Source organism: Scyliorhinus torazame, chromosome 10 (genome assembly GCF_047496885.1).
Source record: "Scyliorhinus torazame isolate Kashiwa2021f chromosome 10, sScyTor2.1, whole genome shotgun sequence".
Classification (NCBI taxonomy): domain Eukaryota; kingdom Metazoa; phylum Chordata; class Chondrichthyes; order Carcharhiniformes; family Scyliorhinidae; genus Scyliorhinus; species Scyliorhinus torazame.
In genome coordinates this window covers 103,912,074-103,917,960 of record NC_092716.1, presented here as the reverse complement: position 1 = coordinate 103,917,960, position 5,887 = coordinate 103,912,074, and the positions used below count along the sequence as shown (strand labels likewise).

The 5,887-nt window shown below is 39.5% G+C and overlaps 1 long non-coding RNA gene across 1 annotated transcript; it reads right to left on the bottom strand.

Annotated features, from left to right (window-relative positions):
* Positions 1 to 1,379: 1,379 nt before the first annotated feature.
* Positions 1,380 to 5,622, bottom strand: LOC140384850 (uncharacterized). The gene is made up of 4 exons (XR_011933172.1): positions 5,298 to 5,622; positions 3,613 to 3,656; positions 2,976 to 3,083; positions 1,380 to 1,998 (listed from the first exon to the last, which is right to left on the bottom strand). It is a non-coding gene; the product is annotated as an uncharacterized lncRNA (long non-coding RNA).
* Between the last annotated feature and the right edge of the window lie 265 nt (positions 5,623 to 5,887).

Below are 5,887 nucleotides of genomic sequence, written 5' to 3'. Positions count from 1 at the left end.
GTATATATGAACGCATTATGATTCATCATCTAGTTCTCAAAAGACTGCTGAAGCACATGCTGTTATTTAGCGGAAAATGCCAATGCGACAATAATTTGAAACATCATCGTAATGAAATAGTTGCTGAACATTCAGTTACATTCATTGCGCCCATACTGATATGATACTCATTTTAGAAAAAACATTCTAGACATTCGTGGAATGCGCTTTATTTACCTTAGATAATCGCTTGGTGAAATAAAAGCGAGAAAAGGCGAAGGAAAGTTTGTGGATATGATTTATATGGGCTTTCCGAAGGCGTGTGTTAAGAAATCATGAAATAAATGGTCAACACATGGAAGTAAGTTGAATCTGGTCAGGAGTTCAGCAATTGTGAAAGCAAGCTTATAGAAATTAAATATTTCATGACTGATGTTATACGGCCGCCTGATTTGGCGCTGCTCTAATTTACGAGACATGTAAGTCAACATTGAGGGCATTTAAAAGTTTATTGGATAAACATTTGGATGATAATGGCATAGTGTAGGTTAGATGGCTTTTGTTTCGGTGCAACATCGTGGGCCGAAGGGCCTGTACTGCGCTGTATTGTTCTATGTTCTATGTAAGTCATCGGTTCATCAGAATTCAGGGATCCACAATCAAATTTGACGTTACCATCTAATGAGACGGAGAGTATGGCGAATGTGAATTCCTTCAGGGGAATACTAATAGTCATTTAAACTGAGGGGTAATATTTAAACTGAGGGGTAATAGATATAGGACAGAGGTCAGAGGTAGGTTCTTTACGCAAAGAGTAGTGAGGCCGTGGAATGCCCTACCTGCTACAGTAGTGAACTCGCCAACATTGAGGGCATTTAAAAGTTTATTGGATAAACATATGGATGATAATGGTATAGTGTAGGTTAGATGGCTTTTGTTTCGGTGCAACATCGTGGGCCGAAGGGCCTGTACTGCGCTGTATTGTTCTATGTTCTATGTTCTATTGGAGTTTCGGACGTTAAACAACAAATGTGGAAAGTGAAAAAGAAATTCTGAAGATGTTCATAGTTGGAGATAAAAGCGAAGAGACTTGCTGTGTAGATACGTAAGTCTTTAATGTGTTACCATAAAATTCTACATAGACTTATTTGAGTCTATTTTTGATTCGAGGTTTAAATAGAAACACAGACAGAGATCATGCTGTATTTGACTTTGTTAGATAATAATTATTTTCTGAGACATAAACGCTGTGTTAAAAGGATACCGAAGCGTGTGACTGTGAATGTAAGAAATCCGTTTGTGTGCATTCTAATAAGGTAGTTACAGCCTGACAACAGGCCTCCCTTGTAATTACAATAGTGCGTAATAGTCCAGAAATAACACAGAATCAACTTGAAAACTGTTTTTCATTACATGTATTTTTATTACTGATTAATAATCTCCAAATAATTAAATAACTCAATGTGTTGCTTTATGCACTGCGCAGTTACATATCAAGGAGTGCATAATACGGACATACACGCGCATGGAGGTAACATGGAGAAGCTGGTTTTGCACAGTGGGCTAAATGGCTGGCTTGTAATACAGAACAAGGCCTGCAGCGCGGGTTCAATTCCCGTACCAGCCTCCCGAACAGGCGCCGGAAAGTGGCTTTTTACAGTAAATTATGAAGCCCACTTGTGACAATAAGCTATTATTGTTACTTAAACCTTTGCTGTTTAGGCAGTCAACTGTCGCATTGAATCCTCGGCTCTTTTCCAGCGGCCAGATTTCATTTTCAGTGAAATCAATATAGATGGGGGACAAATGTACAGCAATAACTGTTTTCTGCACCCAAGATGGTGACTTCATTTGGGTGCTGCTTCTCTGTAAGTCTCCTTTGTTGCTCGCTTTGGGTTTTCGGCTGTAGCTCTGCACATGGTGTGCTTCTTTAGTTATTTCTGCATTGTCTCCCTGTGTCAAATATAGACAGTTCTAAAGTCGCATGCGTTACTTTGTCCTGGCTTTCCCTTGTTTAATCTGAAAAAATAATGTTTAAATACATGGTAGATTGGCCTCTTGTACCAGTTTAAACTTCAAGTCAGCATCATCAGAATAATATACTGTTAGGGGGAATAGATAATGAAGGTTGAGGTTTTAATATGATTACATAGTAAGGTAAAGCGTCAATAAGAACATAGTAGAAAAGGGTCACATATCTCTTTGTTACAAAGAGAGTCAGCATAATTCTTCGCTGCAAAGGGTGGCATCCATGCATTTTAACAGCAATTGACCTGTGTCAAGCTTAAAGACGCGTCAGCAGACTGTCCAGGTGCGCCTAGCACCTCACAAGTACTGCATTAGCTGACATCTTTAGCGACGAAGTAGTCCTGGAGTCACGTAGCAAGCACTGTTTTCTTAGTACCAGATAGAGATAGCGGCGATCGTCATACCGAGATAAGCTAGGAGCGCCTGCAAGAGGGTGTAGTTATAATTGCGTAACTAATACAAGATGTGCCTGTTTTTGTTAAAACCTACATACAATGTCAGATCGAAATTTAAACCATATCTGTGTACGTGCAGCGCGGTGTACAAATGTGCAGTTTCTCTGTAAATATCAGAGTTCGGATCAGATACTGGTTGGCCAACTCTCTCTGCACATGCTTGAATAAACGATCGTAGTCTGCTCTGGCTCTCCTGTCGTAAGAAGTCAGTGATAGCAGCACAAATCCCGAAAGACGTGCTTGTTAGGTGATTTGGACATTCTGAATTCTCCCTCCGTGTACCCGAACGTGGCGACGAGGGAATTTTCACAGTAACTTTATTGCAGTATTCATGTAAATCTACTTCTGACAATATTAAAGATTATTATTAATAAATATTATAATTACAAACACCCTTCCATGCGGGCCAGGCGACACAGTCAATGTCACAGAAAGGTCAAAATGTCTGCTTTTACATTATTGTTGGCGATTCGCAGGTATTCTATTTTTCCATTCTCTACGTCCCAGACCCACCTGAGCGTAGGCTGTCACCTCTTCTTCACATTTAGATCTAGGCGTTTTAGTGAACGTTTTCAAATCCACTTCAGCATATGTCACAAGTGTGTCGTCAGCTCTCTGCACCTGACAGAACGAAAATATTTCGTGATCTGGTTAATTTATTGGCAACATCAGTTTTCAGATTTCTGATTAAACACTGAACATAAATGGTACATGGGCTGTATATAAAATGCGGAAAGCCCCGTGAATATATTTAAAGACGTGTCGACGTTAGGTCCGGTAAGTAAATTGTCAATTGCAACTCGCATTTCATCCTGCCGATTTTCGCTCCAATAGTGTCGTTCAGACAAGTGACAATTTCAGCATTCTAAACATGTAATCTAAGCTCCCACAAACAACCTTATGATTATTATACAGCCGTATCTTACTGACGCGATCAATTTCCTTCTTCAACTGCCTTGAGCAATATCCCACAAAGCACCAATGATTTACAAAATACGATTTTAATAATACATCAATTTGAGAGAAATACTGATGCCTAAGTATGTTGCGACGAAGTACACAGTAATGAGAGATGGATGTTTACAGCTAAATAGGTTGTGACGAAGTATTCCCATTATAACAATATATATACAGAATAACATGAACTCACCAGCTTGTCATGAGGCCCCACTGTTGTTATACTGTCTTGTTTACCTGGAAAGTAACGCAGCTTAATTACTTTCAGTTATTATAATATAGTCACTTTCCAAGTTTGTGCTATCAAAGGTAATTTTAGAATCTATGTACATTTTGACAATTACAGAAACACTCAGAAACACACGCATTGGAAAAATTGGGGGGGGGGGAAAGAATTGGGTACTCTAAATTTATTTCTAAAAGAAGCACAGACAGAAACACACATAGAAACTCACACACAAAAAGCACAAAAACGCACCCATTCACATTGCAGATCAATGCGACAACCGAGATGAAATAAAAACCAGTTCCATGGATTAAATTGAACTAACTAAGGGAGCAACTGAGAGAGACCAAAGATTTGCCTGAGCGAACGCAAAGTATGTCCATTTAAGGACGAACAGCAATGGTTCAATGTAGGATATTGAATTACACAGACAAGACAGTGTGGTGTAACCCATACGAGGGAACAATGAAACTGTCAGCTGCTCTAGTCGACCGAACCACTGAATCCTGGAGCCAATGTTAATCACTAATGATAAAACTCCAATGTTTGTCCAAAAAACTTCGGAGAGCTTTTTGATTATCCGGGCAGTACGTTATGTCGACACTCGGAATACATTTGGTCCATTAGCCGGCAAGGAGGCGGCTTGTCCTTTCTTTCTGGGAATACATGAGAATATTAAGAAAGTAGAAAAAGATCGGACTGCTACTTTGCTTCATTCATTCTCGGAACCTCCGTGCTGCAAACACATATTTGTTGTCACCTTTAGCTACCCTTAGCTAGAAACAGCTAAACGACTTGAGTGACCACTTCAGAGGCGATTTCGGAATTGAACACATTTGTGGAGGACTGGAGTCACACATAGGTTAGACGGCGTTTAACAGTCGCGTATCAATCGCTAAGGATATTAATCACTTGCTATTTAGTGACAGCCCTCAGGTTAATTGTCTTTTGCTAAGGAATGATTTGAATATGTTTTTTAAGTGAATTAAAATCTTCCCATTTTCTCTGAATTATTAATCCACACCCGTGCATGAAACATACGTACTACGGTGCCGTATGCACAAAGTACCAGGCTGAACAATGAATAGCGGAAAATAAAAAATAATTTTATCTAGAAATTGCAAAGCAATTTCAATACTTGATACAATCTGTTTCCATTTCCCAGCAGTAAGGGTATCTAGAATAAAGGTATCTAGAAGAACCTTTCATTTACACCAAACAAGTTACGCTTCCTCGGAGCGCTGAACAAAAGTTTGGATTTTGCAATAATCATTTTGCTCTTCTGGCTAGAACAAGTAGCCTTCTTATCCTCACATCTTCGGGGGCTTAAATTTTCCCGACATTCTTAAAAAACTGAATCCACGAAGTCACTTCCAGAAGTGCAAATCGGCTGGCGAATGGACAATGACAGCAATTGTTATGTCCCATGGAGGTTTCCCTCGGTAATATACAAATAAACAGATTCTTTATATTTTAATTTTGTAATAATTCCTACATGAAAAGATTTTGAAATAAGTCCCATTTGCACCTCACGATTTCGGTTTTTATTGCATCAATCGCGCGCTATTCTTATGCAGACAGCGCCGCCGAGCACGATCTCTCCGTGCTCTTGAAATGAAATGTTGAAATGAAATGATTAAAGTAACCCCTACCTTTATTGTTCAAGCAGAATATCGTCCCAATGGTGATCATTAATGTCAGAAAGGCCAATCCACCCACCGCACATCCAGAAATCCAGAGGTAATGATATTTACCATCAGCTTCTGCAAAAGTAAAATTATTCCGAGTTCTGATTTATTTCGTTCGCTCCCTAAAAAGAGACCTCGAATTAACTTGCTAGTTCATCGACTGCTCATGTTTTCTACAACTGGGTGATGTATCTGGAGGACAGCGTTATTTCAAAGTATTTGTAACTTATCTCATCAGATAAGATGTTAAACTAACATATTCTCATAATGTGGAGATGCCGGCGTTGGATTGGGATGGGCACAGTAAGAAGTCTTACAACACCAGGTTAAAGTCCAACAGGTTTGTTTCGAATCTCCAGCTTTCTGAGCGCAACTCCTTCATCAGGTGAGTGATGACCTGATGAAGGAGCCACGCTCCGAAAGCTAGTGATTCCAAATAAACCTGTTGGGCTTTAACCTGGTGTTGCAAGACTGCTTACTGTCTTCTCACAATATCAGAATAATCTGCGATGGAGAGTGCCAATTGAGGTGTTCCAAACATTGGCGTTTTAGAG